Source organism: Rhinolophus sinicus, chromosome 2 (assembly GCF_057876585.1).
Source record: "Rhinolophus sinicus isolate RSI-liver-muscle chromosome 2, RSI-T2T, whole genome shotgun sequence".
Lineage (NCBI taxonomy): Eukaryota > Metazoa > Chordata > Mammalia > Chiroptera > Rhinolophidae > Rhinolophus > Rhinolophus sinicus.
The window spans coordinates 189,566,483-189,582,612 of NC_142502.1; the positions used below are offsets into that span (position 1 = coordinate 189,566,483).

A 16,130-nucleotide genomic window follows, 5' to 3' on the forward strand; every position below is an offset into this window, starting at 1 on the left:
CGAACACATAAACAAAAACCAAGATGACGTCCCAAAGGTCCCCAGGCAGAGCTTGGCGTGTCCAGTGGCTGAGTCCCTGGGCTTCCCATGCAGGAGTGCCCAAACTTCCAGGAAGGCGCAGGCCGGCCTGGAGACTGACAGACGCGCTGCAGGGTTCTCCCTGGACACGCACACGTCCCTTCCCCTGATTTATCCCGGTGAATCCACCTGCGGAATCCCCCTGGGGTTGTCGACTTGCATGAAGACAATGCACTCAGGAGTCCCGCACACAGTAGGCCTCTGTGTCACGGGGTGTCTCAGTGCTTGTGGCATCTGGCCATGCAGCGGCGCTCACCAAACACACCTGGTCTCCCCATGTCTGCCTTCCCACAGGACCGCGCTTCTCAGCGTCAAAGCCTCCTCACCACACCTTCTGGCGTCCTCGCTGCTTATGGAAAGCTTGGTGTTTGGCACAGATTACTCTCCAAGGGATCGAATGATGAACAGTTTTAAGAAGACGTTGTAGTTGCATGTTTGATTCTGTACAATTACGGCCAGGATGTGGCCACAAAGATGACAATGACCCAACCAGCTCTTCACTGCAAAACACGTAAGTTGTTCCCAGGTTTTCTCAATTACGGACATTGGTTTTGTGGCATTCTTGGGTGGGCATATTGCGTGTCTTGACTGATGCTTGTGTGTGGGTAAATTTCTAGGAGCAGACTTTGTAAGCCAAAGTAGAAATACGTTTTAGGACTTTTCATACCTGCTGCATACTCAGCCCCTGGAAGTTTTTAAGATTTTGCTTTTAAATGTGGCAGTTCATTAATGTACACCTACTAAGCCATTCTTCTCTACCTATTTGTAAGGGTAGGACCACTCTTCAAATGTACTAAGTTGTTAAACAGATTGGGTGTCGTCTTGTACTTTTGATCCTTTTCCACTATCAGCCAACCTTTTCGAATTCTAGTAAAAGACTCTTTTGTTAGGTTTCTGCAAAAGTACGTGTGGTTTTTGCAATTATTTTTAACTCTTTAAATCACAGTTACTTTTGCACCAACCTAATAATTATTGTAGTTCATACAGTTTTTGTAATGGCTGGGAAAAATATTCCCTATTATGTTTTCATTTAAGTTATTTATTTTCTAATGAACCTTAGAAAGATTTTGAATTTTTTGAATCCAGTCGGAATTTTTCACTAAAGATCTTTGAATTTATAAATTAATCTGGGGAGAAATCGTATTTTCACGGCATTCTGTGCCTGTGATAGGGCGTCAGCTCTGGCTGCAGTTAGTCACGGGTTCTTTCACCTCCTTGGTTAAGTTCAGCCGCTTTCTCCCTCCAGGTTCTGTTCTTCTTGTAACTCTCTCGTGCGTGTTTTATGTCTGCCCATCCGATTTCCCATCTGATATCATTTTCTCCACTCGAGACATCTTTTTCTTTCCTTCTTGTATGGCTCTGCCAGCAGTGGATTCTTCACAATTTCTTCATGTGAAAACGTCTCTTTCTCATGTTCATTTGAAAAGGGTGCTTTCACTTGGTACTGAATTTTACTTTGGCCCTTTTTTCTTTCAGTACCTTCAAGATGCTGTTCATTGTTTTCTGGCTTCCTTGGATTCTCTCGAGAAGTCTGTTGTCTAGTTATAATTCTTCCTCTGTAACGTGCGTTTTCTTCTGGCTGCTTTTAAGATTTTTCTAATTATTATTTGTTTTCAGAAATGTAATTGTGATGTTCTTTGTGTGGCTGTCTTGGTGTCTGTCTTGCTTGGTGGTTCGCTGAGCTGCCTGTATATGTGGGTTTATACTAGTTTTCATCAAATTTATAACATTTCTGGCCATAACTTCTTCAAATAGTTTATCTGTCCCTTGTCTCACCCTTCTTGTTGTTTCAGCCTCTGCTTTTCTCTTTACTCTGCATTTGCATAGTTTCTATTTTTATGTCTTAGATTAACTGTTGTTCTTCTGTAATGTCTAGTCTGTGATTTCCTTATATCAGACATTACCCTTTTCATCTGTAGAAGTTCTATTTGGTATTTTTTTACTATGGTAAATGCTGTAACAAAATTTTTGATTTTAGCCATTTTTAGGTGTTCAGTTTGGTGGCCTCAAGCATATTCACACTTGTGCAGCTGTCACCACTGTCCTTCTCCAGGACTTTCTCATCTTCCACACTGAAGCCCGGTCCCCATTAGTCGCTCGCTCACTCCCCGTTACTTCATCTCGCAGCCCTGGCACCCGGGAGCTCACACACGTAGAATCATACAGTGTCTGTGCACTTGTGCCTGGCTGGTTTCACTGAGCGAAACGTCCATGTTGCAGGGTGTGTCAGACGCCCCTTCCTTTTAAGACTCAATAACATTCCATTGTGTGTGGGGGCACCTTTTGTGTGTCAGTTATTTGTAGACGCACAGCTGGGTGGCTCCCACCTTTAGCTGCTGTAGACATGGGGGCACACAGGTCTGTTCCAGGCCCTGCTTTCAGTACTGGGTACACGCCCCGGGAGTGGAGTTGCAGGATGATGATGGCAATTCTGTATTTACTTTTCTAAGAAATTGATACAGTGTTTTCCCCAGTGGCTGCCCAGCTCTGTATCCCCACCAGCAACACACAGGTTCCAATTTCCCTCACATCCTCCGCGACACTTGCGATTTTTCTTTTCTTTTTAAGTCCTAACGGGTGTGAAGTGGTATCTCACGTGTTTTTGAATTGTGTTTCTCTAATGGTCAGTGATGGCGAGCATTTTTTCATGGGTTTATTGGCCGTTTATACAATAGTTCCCCCTTATCTGTGGTTTTGCTTTCTGCAGTTTCAGTTGTCTGTGGTTTACTGTGCTCTGAAAATGTTAAATGGAAAGTTCCAGAAATAAACAATTCATAAATTTTAAATTGTGCACTGTTCTGAGATGTGCTAGGAAATGTCTCTCTGTCCGCCTCTGTCCCACTCGGGACGTGACTCATCCCTTTGTCCAGCGTCCTCCCTGTGGGCTCTCCCCGCCCACTCCCTGCCCCTTGGCCACTTGGCAGGCACCTCGGTTATCAGATCGATTGTCACAGTGTCACAGCGCTTGAGTTCAAGTCGCCCTTATTTTCCTTAATAATGGCCCCAAGCACAAGAGCAGTGATGGTGGCATTTCGGATATGCCAGAGAAGCTGTAACGGGCTCCCTGTAAGTGAAAGGCGAAAGCGCTGGGCTTCATAAGGAAAGAAAATCGTGTGCTGAGGGTGCTGAGATCTACGGTGAGAACGAATCTTCTATCCGTGAAATCATGAAGAAGGAAAACGAAATTTGAGCTAGTTCTGCTGTCACACCTCAAACTGCAGAAGTTACGGCCACAGTCGTGATAGCACTTAGTTAAGATGCAAAAGGCTCTGACCGTGTGGGTGGAGGGAATGTGACAAGACAGGGAATGTGATCCGACTGACGGCCACGTGTTGCACAGAAAGCACGGAGCCCACGCGAGGACTTCCGCAAGGGACCCCCTGAAAAGAGTGACACCAAGCCCTGTGCTGCAAGTAAGGGACGGTCACACAGACTCAGGAACAGGTTTAGACCAAGGAATGTAAGTGACTGGAGAGGCCGCTTCTACAGTAAAGAAGCCGCCACCATATTCCTGCCATAGCTGATGAAGCTGACTAGGGTTCAATAATGTTCGCGGTTTCAGGCGTCCATGGGGGTTTTGGAATGTATCCCCTGCAGATAAGGGGGGACGACTTTATCTTTGGAGAAATGTCTAAAGTCCTTTCTGCTTTTTTTAAACGGGTTGTTGTTGAGTTCTAAAGTTCTTTATATGTTCTCAATATTAATCCCTTATCAAATATATGATTTGCAAATATTTTCTCCGATTCTGTGAGTTGATTTTCCACTGTGTGGATTGTGCCTTTTAAAAAAGATTTTTATTAAAATATAGCTAACAAACAATATTATATAAGTTTCAGGTATACACCATAGTGATTCAACCTTTATACACCCAAAGAAGTGGTCACCATGGGAAGTCCAGCAACCATCTGACGCCGTCCCAGCTGTCACAATATTATTGACTATATTCCCCAGGCTGTACATCACATCCCCATGACTTATTTGTTTTATACCTGGAGATTTGGACCTCTTATTCCCCTTCACCTTCCAGCCCTCCTTTTTAAATGTTTCAATTACAGTTGACATGCAGTATTATTTTATGTTAATTTCAGCAGTGGTTAGACATTTATATAATTTGAGAAGTGATCCCCCTGACTAGCCTAGTACCCACCTGGCACTATACATAGTTATTACCATGTCATTGACCATATTCCCTATGATTTATTCCTTTTACTTTACATCCTCATGATTATTTTGTAACTACCAATTTGTACTTCTTAATCCCTTCACCTTTTTCACCCTGTTCCCTAACCCCCTCCCATCTATCACCCCAACAAATCTAGTACCCATGTGACACCATAGTTATTACAATATTATTAAATATACTCCTTATGCTGTACCCCACATCCCCATGACTACTTTGTAGCAACCAATTTGTATTTCTTAATCCCTTCACCTTTTTCACTTACCCCAACCCCCCCTTCCATCTGGCAAACATCAAAATGTCCTCTGTATCTATGAGTCTTTTTTTGTTTATTTGATTCTTTAGATTCCACATATAAGCGAATCACATTGCATCTGTCTGTCTCTGTCTGACATACTCCACTCAGCACAATACCCTCCTGGTCCATCCATGCTGCTGCAGATGGCAAGAACCCAGTCCCTTCCCTGGCCGAGCAATATTCCATTGTATACAGGTACCACCTCCTCTTTATCCATCTTCCATCAGTGGACACCCAGGCTGCCTCCACATCTTGGCCACTGTAAACAGTGCTGCAGTGAACATATAGATACACACGTCCTCTCCAAGTAGTGTTTGGGTTTTTTCAAATAAATACCCAGAAGTGGAATTACTGGGTTCTTCTTTGTCTCTTGTTATAGCCTTTGTTTTAAAGTCTGTTTTTTTCTGGTATAAGTATTGCTATAAGCTTTTGTTGTCGGTGTTTCCCTTTTCGTGAAATAACTTTTTCCATCCCTGCACTTTCAGTCTGTGTGTGTCTTTCAATCTGAAGTGAGTCTTTTATAGGCAATATATGTAAGGGTTTTGTTTTCTTATCCATTCAGTTCTCCTATGTCTTTTGATTGGGGCATTTAATCCATTTACATTGAAGGTTATTGTTGATAGATATGTAGCTATTGACATTTTGTCATTTATATTTTTGATTTTTTTTTTGGTTTTTTTTTTGGTCCTAAAGAAGTCCCTCTAAGATTCCTTGTAATACTGGTTTGGTGGTGATGAACTCCTTTAGCTTTTCCTTGTCTGGGAAGCTCTTTATCTGTCCTCTGGTTTTAAATGACAGCCTTGCTGAATAGAGTAATCTTGGCTGTAGGTCCTTATTTTTCATCACTTTGAATATTTCCTGCCAATTCCTTCTGACCTACAAAATTTCTGTTGAGAAATCAGCTGACAACGTTATGGGGGCTCCCTTATAAGTTACTAGTTGCCTTTCTCTTGTTGCTTTTAGGATTCTCTCTTCTTGTCTTTAATCTTTGCTATTTTAATTATGATGTGTCTTGGTGTGGGCCTGTTTGGGTTCATCTTGTTTGGGACTCTCTGTGCTTCCTGGACTTGTATGTCCTTTGCCAGATTAGGAAAGTTTTCAGTCATTATTTTTCCAAATAGGTTTTCAGTTCCCTGCTGTCTCTACCCTCCTTCTGGTAGCCCTGTGATATGAATGTTGTTGTGCCTCATGTTGTCCCAGAGGCCCCTTAAACTATCCTCATTTTTTGGATTCTTTTTTTTTTTTTTTTTCTGTTCCTATTGGGTGTTTTCTGCTACTTATCTTCCAAATCGCTGATTCGATCCTCTGCTTCATCTAATCCACTGGTGATTCTCTCTAATGTAGTCTTCATTTCAGTTATTGTAGTCTTTATTTCTGACTGGTTCTTTTTCATGCTTTTTATTTCCATTTTTTATGTTTCCTCTCTCTTTGTTGAAGTTCTCTCTGAGATCACTGAGCATCCGTATAACCAGTGTTTTGAACTCTGCATCTGGTAGATAGCCTCCATTTTGCTTAGTTCTTTTTCTGGAGCTTTGTTCTGTTCTTTCATTTGGGACATGTTTCTTTGTCTCCCCATTCTGGCTGCCTCCCTGTGTTTATTTCTGTGTATTAGGTAGGGCTGCTTTGTCTCCCAGCCTTAGTAGAGTGGCCTTATGTAGTAGGTGCCCTGTGGGGCCCTGGAATAATCTCCCCGGTCACCTAAGCTAGGTAACCCAGGTGTGTCCCTTGTGTGGGATGTGTGTGCCCTCCTGTTGTAGTTGAACCTTGGTTGCTGTTGGCACACCAATGGGAGGGATTGACCCTCAGGCTGATTGGTTATGAGAACTGGCCGTGACTACAGTGGAGGAGCGGTGGGGCAGAGGCTGAACCTATGGAGCAGGGTTTGCTTTAGTGGGGCTCTGGTGCCTGCCCAGTGTGCCATTTGTGTGTGTCATCCTTGAAGGTGGTCAGGTGATGCTCTGGCTCAGTCCGAACCTGGCCACCGGGCCTGCCATCCCGGGGCCTCCTGGGAGAAGACCTCCTGCAGGCCCAGTTCAGCTGCATCCTGTGCCCTGCGAGGGGCCACCTGGCATGAGCCACAGAGCAATGCACCGATACCCACCCCCCACGCTGTGCTTTGAAGAGGCTTAAGCGGCCAAGCTGTGAACCAAGGACAGCTGCCACTTGTGCCGAGCTTGTGTCTGCTCAGCTCGAGGTACAGGATATGCTGAAACCAGATGCTCCTTGTTTGGGGGTTTGTGAACCTTTGAGAGATTTTAGGAAAGTCTGCAGCATGAGCCAAGATAGGCCATTTGTAAGGAAAAGTCACTGGAAGCAGCCTGGGTGTGCCTGAAAGCTGGGCAGGGCATGGTCTCAGGGAATTGGGGCGGGGCAGGTGCAAGGTGATAGCCAGTGTGATGGAGACTCAGGTATGACGTCTGCGTGCGTGCTGCGTCTGCACGTAGGGGAGGGCTCAACAGAGACCATGGCTCCCGCCCACTCCTCCGACCCGGAGAAAGCTGCCCCTCCAGCCGTCACCTGAAGCCAGACAACTCAGTTTCTCCCCGTATGTTCCTGGCATATTTTGAGCTGCTGCCCCAGCGCTGGAGGCCAGAGCAAGTGAGTCCGTCAGCAGGTAAGTCCGGGCGCGGCCTGTTAGGAGGAGCACCTGGGCGGGGGGTGGGGGGGAGCTCCAGCTGCCTTCATTTCACTCAGCCATTATCTCCAGTGGTTTTCACAGCCAGAAGTTATGGGGACCTCTCTCCCTGGCACTGAAACCCTGGGCTGGAGAGGGGCTGAGAGCCCTTACTCCTCAGGGAGGGACCTCCACAGCTGAGCTATCCCTCCCAATTTTTAATGGTCACACGTCGGTGTGGGACCAGCCCGTTTTGCGTCTCTGCCCCTCCTCCCAGTCTCGTCATGGCTTCTGTGTGTCCGTAGTTGTAGGGCTTTAGTTCAGTTAGACTTCAAGTGATTCTCAGTGATGGTTGCTCTTGATTTAGTTGTAATTGATGTGATCATGGGAGGAGGTGAGCACAGGAGACGAGGTGAGCACAGCATTCACCTACTCTGCCGCCATCTTGACCAGAAATTGTTGTTAATGCCTTTTGATGCTCAATGGTTATTTTTTATGGCTTGTATTTCTTTCCTCATTATTCATGTTTTCATTTAAATACTGTAGCATACTTGTAATGGTTATAATAGCTGTTTTCATGTCTATGTCTGCTAAGTTCATCATCTGTTATTTCTTGATCTGTTTTTATTGACTTGCTTTCCTTCTAGATCTGCTTAACAATTTGTAGCAACTCTACCTCTCTAGTAACACTCGATCTCTGCCTGTCTGGTAACACTCAGTTTCCACCTGTCTGGTAACACTCAATTGCTGCCAGACACTGTAAACAGCACATTGCTGGGGGGTTTTAGATCAGGTTCGTCCTCTGCAGGCTTGTTGGTAAGTTTTATTATGGTGGGCATAGAGTTGTCTTACTCTAGGTCTCATTTTGCCAAACTGGAAGAAATTGGTCCTTCTGGTGTTTTTACTGAGTGGTATAGTCTGAATGTTTGTGTCGCCCCAAATTCATACGTTAATGTCCTACCCCCCCCCCCCCATGGGAGAATACTAGAAGTTGTGGCCTTTGGGAGGTGATTAGGTCACGAGAATGGAGCCCTTGTTAGTGAGATTTGTGCTCTTGGAGACCCCAGAGAGCTCCCTCTCCCCTTCTGCATGTGAGGACACAGCAAGGAGGCATCTGTCCGCAAACCAGGAGGGAGGTGACCACACCGGCATCTTGCTCTCAGACGTCCAGTCTCCAGAACTATGAGCAAATCCATGTCTGGTGTTTAAGATGCCCAGTTTATGAGAGCTGCTATGGCAGCCCAAACTGACTAGTCCGCCTTCTTACAGAGGAGAAACTGAGGCCCACAAGAGCACATGTCTCTCAGGACCAGCTACATCATTTGTGGAGACCAGCGGAGGCTAAAACTGCGTGGCCCCTTGTTCAAAGATTATTAAAACTTTTAAGATGTGAGAGCAGAGCCACAGGCCACATGTGAAGCCCTTCTGAGTGCAGGGCCCTGTGTGACCACCCAGGCCACGTGGCCGTGACGCTGGCCCTGGTGTCCAGCACTGGCCACAGCCGAGGTTCTGATTCCCATGAACTTGGACCACTGATGCTTTTATCATCAGGGTGAAGCCAAGGTTTTGACTGCTTGCTCCCTGCCTGTCGACATAATAAGGCTTCGGTTGGAAAGACTTTATGTTTTCAGTTTTGCTGCTCTCGGTCTTCTGTCCTTGTACACAGAGTCAAGGACAAGAACACAACCCCAGGGACGAGCCCACAGGACACAGCTTAGTAAGCACAGCACATGCCCCTGCTGGATGTTGGGCACAGGGAGAAGAAACAGGCTGACCTTGGCCATGGCCCACACCACCTGCTGTCTGAGTGCCTGCAGGTAACTCCCCGCTGTGCACAGCCTCAGCGGGCCCTCGAGAGGCAGCTGAAGGCTGACTCTATTTGGGTTACAGTGGGTCCCTGAAGGCACGTGTCTTCCTGACTAGGACAGGCTCCATGGGCTCAGTGGCCTTCGGGTCTTCTGCTGGGCTGGGAGAGACCTGACAACCACTGCACTGAGCCTCAGCCAAGCTGCTGTCGGTGGGGAGAAGTAGTCCTTGGCAGGCAGGGGCCAGGCAGGGCTCACAGCTCAGTGGCCAGTCAATCTGATGGTCAGGCCTGGGGGAGATGCAGTCACAGCCTCTGCAGCCCAGAGCCTGAGACTATTCTCTTGTAAAAATAAAGTCAGCAGCCTGAAGGCGCTGTCTGCGGGGCGTGTGCACACGAGCACACGTAGTCTGGAGCGCTGGCTCTCCCACACTTGAATTTAAATGCACAGAATTACAGATGCCTGCGCAAAAGCCCCACGTTAAAGGGGCCCAGTTTGAAATGCTCTGGAGCTGGGGGTCCATGAGGCAAAATGAACACAGTCTGTGACTCTGCTTAGCACAAGCATGGACAGCCATAAGCATAGCCATGTTATCTGAAACCCCCACTTGCTATCGGGCTGAGGAAGCCTTATTCTAAAACGTGTGTTTTGTTCTCTTTAAAATGGTCGGAGGACCTTGCTTCCCAGAGCCCTGCTGCTTCCAGCTCAGAGCACGGAAGTCCGTTTCTCCCGTGAGGGAAGCAGACAGTTTCTCTGTTGCAGCCCAGATGCTCCAAGGTGGCCAGCAGCACAATCCCCCTTCCCAGGGCCCCACTGCACCATCAGGACAGAACACTGCCAGGAAACACAGTTGAGGGCTGCAGGTGGTCTGCTGTATGCTGGGAAGTGTAGTTCCAGGACCCTCTAGTGAGGAAATGGCCCTGGCGTAGTGCATGCTGGGAATTGTAGTCTTCAATGGGCACCATCTTTCAATGGACCCGAGTGGTATGGAGCTGGGAGAGATGCCTTTCCAGTCCTGCAGAGCTGCCAACACTGCTATTTGAGCTGAGGATTGCCATACCCTGCTCTCTAGCTGTAGATCTGGGGAGATGCTTTTATCATCAGGGTGAAGCCAACGTTTATCCACATAACTGCACCAAGCCTGGACAGCTGGTTTCTCTGTGGGGAAGAATGAACCAAAAATAAGAAACAAATAGAAGGAAAATAAGAAGAATAGGAGAACCAGCACGGGGCCTGAGAAGGTGGTGCAGATCAAAGGGAGGCGTGTTCGACAGGCTGGAGATGGAGGGTCACCAGACCTCTGAGGATTGTTGACGTCTGAAGCTGAAATAGAGACGTTTAGAAAACTGCTATCATCCTCAATAATAAAACTTACCTGTGAGAAGCAGGAGCACGATTGCCTTCTGATGGTGTGAGTGGTAATAATACTCAGCACATATTGCGTGTTGACAGCAGGTAACTTCCCAAGTACTAGACACGCGTTAATTTATGTAATGCTCACGTGCCACCTGTGAAGCAGGCGCCATTATTTTCCCGGTGCAGATGACAAAACCAAAGAATGGAGAGGGGCAGTGCTTTTCTGCAACTTCATAGCTGGAGAGAAGCACGGATTTGAATCCAGGCCACTTCTTGGACCCAGGTGCTTAACTCGAGTCTACATGGATGAAGTCAGTAAACTAAGATGAGAACAGAGCTGCTCAGAGCAAGAAAAAGCTACAATGAGACAGAAACAGCAATAGCAGGGCTCAAATCTACATTGAAAGTGGTGAGGACAGTGATGAATAAAACAATTTCATAAGAAATTGAGGACAAATTCCTTTAAGTGGACTTGAGAAATCCTTCTGGAAAAGCCTTTCCTGAAAATGGAAGTTACCATCAGTTTCACAAGTCCAGTTAAGTATCATTAAAATATCTATTCGTATACTTGGAAATTTTCCTGGAGGGAAAATGTGCCAAAATATTAATCTCTCTTTTGTATGAAACCATGAATAATACAGAGGGTGCAAAAAATGTATACTCATTTTAAGAAAGGAAAACTGTATTAAAATTGTAATACTCAATATATACCAATAACAAAAGATGAATAGAAGTCAAGTGTATATATATTTTTTGGCACCCCTGTTATGTTGTTTACAACTCTGAATTGGTAGTATCTTATAAGGTGTATGTTTCTTTTCAAAATAAAGGAACATCTTTAAAAAGAGCCCTGGTTCATGGAAAGTGGGGGTAGAAGTGCCTGGTGTCAGCTTTCTGTCCTTCCCTCCGCCCTCCCCTGCGTCCACAGGGGCCAGGCCTCTTTTCTGGTGGTTGTAATTGTCACTTTGGTGAGTGTCCCTGTGGAGTTCCGATGTGGAGTCTGCCCTGATCCCCACTTGGCTTTTCATCTCAGATTCCATCAGATGCCTTTGGGTCACAGAAATGCCCCAGCCTGTGGAGCAGAGAAGAGGGTGGGGAGGTTGGGGGGGTGTCACTGAGGTGCAGACAAGTGCAATGGGGTCGCGGGAGGGAGAGTAGGATATGGTCAGAAGGCATTCCAGGAGGGGGCAGCTGGTGGGGTTAGCACTACTCTCAGATCTCAGAAGTAAACCAGGTTCTGTGAAGGAGGCAAAGGAAACACAGGTCTCTGTCTTCAAGGCATCCTAACAAGCAGAGCCCACAGGAGGACAGGACGAGAAGGCACAGCCAGAAGCAGAGGGGCTGCACAGGTGTGCACAGGCCTGTGGCTCCAGGTTGGGGGTGATAGTGGCAGGAGAACTGGGTTACTGGCTGACACCCCACCCCTCTTATCCAACAACACTCACCCTCCCCCAGCATGACGAGCCCACCAAATAGCCAGCATCCCAGGATGGCCTCCCTCATGCACTTCTGGGAGAAGTTCCAGCCAGTGGTCAACGGAATGTCACAGCTTCCTCCATGCCGTCACTGTCACTTGTTTACGTTGCCCACTCAGAAGTCATTCATTTTGGGTGACACGCCCATTCCTAGGTTCGAGACCCTTTTATTGATTGGTTCTCCATGTGGGACTGCCTCGTCCAGGAACATGAGCTGGCTTTGGGCTCAGACGGTTCTGTGAGGGGATGCCAGACCTGCCACATGCTCGCTAGGAAATCTCACATGAGCTGGCTGTCGCTAAGCCCTTGTTTATGCATGAGAGGAGTTAATATTTGTATCTGCCCTGGGATTACTGGGAGGTTTCTAACAATGCGTGCAAAGGGCCTGGGGAGCGTGTGACACATAGTAGGACCACAGCTGTGATGGTGAGGCCCTGAGCTGGTGCACAGATCGTAGCAGAGCAGAACTGTCTCCTCCAGGAAATGCAGATGCTCGGGATCCATTTCCACAGAAAGAGTTTCTGGCCGCTTGTCAGGGTCGTTTTCCAGCTGTGCCACATATGCTTGTTGACAGCATTTTCCACTCGGGTCCTGCAGGAATGGCCATGGTGTTCTTAGCGTCGTCCTAAGGAGCACGCGTAGGGTCTCAGGCGCAGAAGTGTTTCCTGGACGCTTGCCTCAGAGGAGCAGTGAGAAATGAGGGAGCCCCTGAACGCAGAGCCCCCTAAGGTGCTGTGGGTGCTCTTGTGGCCTGTTGTTTTCTCCACGTGGAGGAGGCAGAGATGTTGTCTTTTCAGATCAGGGAGAGGACACAGTAGCTTCCAACTGTAAACGAGACGGATACCCCCAGGGCTGGCTTCTGCTCTAGAAGGACGGAGCGTGTGAGTGGAGAATTTTCTAGAGGGGGCTGTGGGTGTGCGGGCTGAGAGGAGCAAGTGGCAGGAGAGTGAGACTGGCCTCTTGGGGCCGGAGGCTGAGGACAGACAGGCAGAGGCGGAGCAGCGGGCTTAGGAGAAGGGCGGGGGAGTGGGAAGGATGCTCCTGGCGTGAGGAGAATGCGCCAGGAGAGAGGCCGGAGGTCAAGGTCGCATGGGTCTGGAGAGACTCACGCAAACCAGCCTCCTGCCTCGACCATCCCGGGAGGCCGTTCACTCCAGCCTCAGGAAGTACAGGGTGTGGTCCATGCCGACATGTTTCTGTCGGGGTTTTTCCTATCGCTTTCCTGGCAGAGCTCCCTCTGGGTCTCCACGGAGGTCTCACCTCGTTTCCCCAGGGACCCCCACTGGACCTGGACGCCTCCTCCTGCTCGGAGCCCCAGCCTCAGAGGGAAGCATCCGGCTTCAGTGTGCGCCGCACTTTCGTAGATGCTGTGGTCATAAGTGGCTGTTAAAATGCCAGACCAGGATCTATACAGGAGCGAGGCCAAAAAGGCACCCAGTCCGACCGAAATGCAACTCGGCTCATTTAAAGGATGTCTGCTGCCCTATGTGCACCTGGCAGCTAACCTGTCGCAAACCCCTCAGGCACTGTCCCCAGGTAAAGTGCCAGCCTTGTGGTCGCCTCCCGCTGGAGACCTCTCACTGTCATCATTGTTGTCAGCAGTATTACTAGTATTTTACCCAAATCCTGTCCATCCTACTAGCTCAAGCTCCTCGCAAGCCTTCCCCCTCCTCTGAAAGCTGCATAATTGCTCACACAGCTCTTTTGTGGGGTAGCCCAGCTGCGATGGCAGGTGCACTTCCTGTATGAACCCCTGTTTCTTCTCTTGGTCACCCCTACCTGCAGCCAGCAGCTTTAGGGTTTTCCTCAGCAGAGGACGGGGCAGCCACGGGCCATCTGTGTGATCTGCAAGATAAAACCTGTTGGCCAACATGGTTCTGTAGCGTCTCATGGGTTATATAACTTTGTACCTTTATTTAGTTATTTTGTATATTGAGTTTTGCCATCAAACTAGACCAATAGCCTGAGGTGGGTTTGGAATTCTTCAAACTGTGCCTTGAGCGAGTTGAGCACCACGGCTAAAATCCCAGCACTCAGGATTCCTTATTGCAGTAGGGAGCCCATCCCCTGGGAGGCTGCTGTTAAAGGCAGAGGCCCTTTGGAGGGACACCCCACTCATTCCTTACTAATTTGAGTGGCAACTTGGCTGGCAGCCTGGGAGTCAGAAAGGACCAACATGTTGGAACAGGGAGGGTTCGCGTTGCATGGTAGAGGACAAAGGACGGGAAGATAGGGTAGATACGAGCAATAGAGTTTCTACTACTTAAATGATGACTCGTCATCCACAATTTTCATTATTACTAATAAATAAATGCACACGATAGGCCTTACCATCCCCAACTTACTGATGAGGGAACAGGCTCAGGGGTTAAACAAATTGACTGTTGTCGCCCATCCACTTAAAGGCAGAGCTAGAGGCCATCTGGCTGAGGATGGAGAGGGGTGTCGGGAAAGGGCTCTGATGGGCCCGAGGCTGGGCGTCGCTGGAGCCACCTACAGCTCTGTCCTCAGGTCCTCAGAGGGTGCCCCGTTCTCCTGCTGGGTCCAGCTAGCGTGTGTGCTCCCTCACCTGCCTCGCCCTGCCGTCAGTGGGTCCAGAGGTCCGGGACTTCAGGAGACCTGCCCGGAGCTGTAGAGCTGCAGCTCCCAGCACGAAGGAGTCTCTCAGAAGTGAAGGCAGTGGCCGGCAAATAGAGGAGGTGAGCCCCGTGCCCAGCTAAGGGGACTCCAGTCGGCTGGAGCACCACACGTAACAGCGCTCAGAGGGCCCAAACAATGCTCCTGGATGGCTGTTCTTGAGCAGCATTCCTGGATGGACGGACGCAATAACAGAATACCAGTACAGCATACATTTAATCTCACTGAAAATTCTCTTCTAAAATTTGATCAGATTGCTTTGATGTAAAAAGGAAGCAAAAGCTGTCTGATCCACTCTATACAATAAACCCTGCCTACGTGGCCGGCATTCAGACCAGGAGGTAAACACTCAGCCAGTCTGGGCTTCTGATTTGCCTTCAGTCACACGGCGTACAGGCCCCAGAGACAGAGGCTGTGGCTTGCCGACGATGCTTGTAAATGTAGGGGCATCACAGAGTGTGGGGTGCGACGCGCTGGGGCCGGTTGGTAGAAATAGTGTCGTATTTCTCAGGTATGTTTGCATCAGGGCACTTACCCCCATGCTCAGATTCCTGGATTCTAAAGCGGGGTCTCCTCATAGAGAAAACTTAGGGGACGTGATAAATACAAATGGAGATTAGCTGTCAATCAGACATTAAATGGATTTTTAAGAAGAATTTATCGACTTTAAAAGAGAGTGAAGATGATCCTCCTGCTAAATGACTTGAGTGTAATTGGCTGATGAGGGTGTAGAAAAACAGTAATAAAAGGAAAGTGCATTTAATTTTAGCTTGTCACTTCCAGCTTTATAAATTGGTTTACTTCAAATGAATACTCAGGGTTTTTGAAATTAAATTACCTTAGTTTTTCACTTACTCAATTTTTTTCTTTTCCGACCTGTTTCTGTGACCCTCAAATGTACCAGCCGTTGGGCAAATGCAGTGTCTGTGTGTGTGGTTTCCGGTCTGGTGACGTGGGCATTGGATTGAATGAAGTCGCATGGATTATTGTCACCTTGCAAACCTGGGAAAACGTTTGGCCCAGGGTGTGTCCTTTGCAGTAAGCCCTTGTGTGGGTAAACCAGGTGCCCTGTCTCCACCGGGACTTTTTAAACCACAATTCTAAGCTCCCCTCCCCTCTTGAGAAAACCTTAACAAGCCCCTCATCGTCACACAGAGTAATGAGCTGCCTTCAGTCAGCTGTGCCACCAAAAGCAAATGGCCCCACAGTGGTCTTGTTCCAGCAGGCCTGCCCAGCCGGTCTCCTGAGGGCCCTATGCAGGCTGGCACCTGGATCTGAAAATCTCAGTGCCCAGCACAAAGCAGGCTGGGAGGAGAGGAAAGGGGCCATCCAGGGAATGTGGGTCAGCCCAAGGCCGTGGTTCTCTAAGTTCCTCAGACCAGCAGCTGAGACACCTGGAAACTTGCTAAAATGCAGGCTCTTGGGCCCCGCCCCAGACGTGCTGATCAGACGTTGTGGGCAGGGGTGGGGCCCAGCCCTCTGCATGTCACTGAGCCCTCCAGGCAGTGGCCATGCTCGCGCAGAAGAGAGCCAAGGGGTCGGGTTTCTTGGGACTGACTCTCTGACTGTGCCCTGTGGACTGGGCGCGTTACCTGACTTCTGCAGTCTGAGGCTCTTCACGTGTGAGTGGACATAAGGAACCACCTTGGCAGGTCGCTGCTACATACGTGATATATTATGTTAATGC

General features: G+C 48.3%; 1 long non-coding RNA gene across 2 annotated transcripts in view; it reads left to right on the forward strand.

Moving 5' to 3' along the window:
- LOC141571491 (uncharacterized) overlaps positions 1-16,130 on the forward strand; it is a 162,863-nt gene that overhangs the window by 27,110 nt on the left and 119,623 nt on the right. For both annotated transcript variants that reach the window (XR_012496224.2, XR_016020517.1), the window contains exon 2: positions 373-589. This is a non-coding gene — a long non-coding RNA (uncharacterized LOC141571491). The remainder of the gene's footprint in view (positions 1-372; positions 590-16,130) is intronic.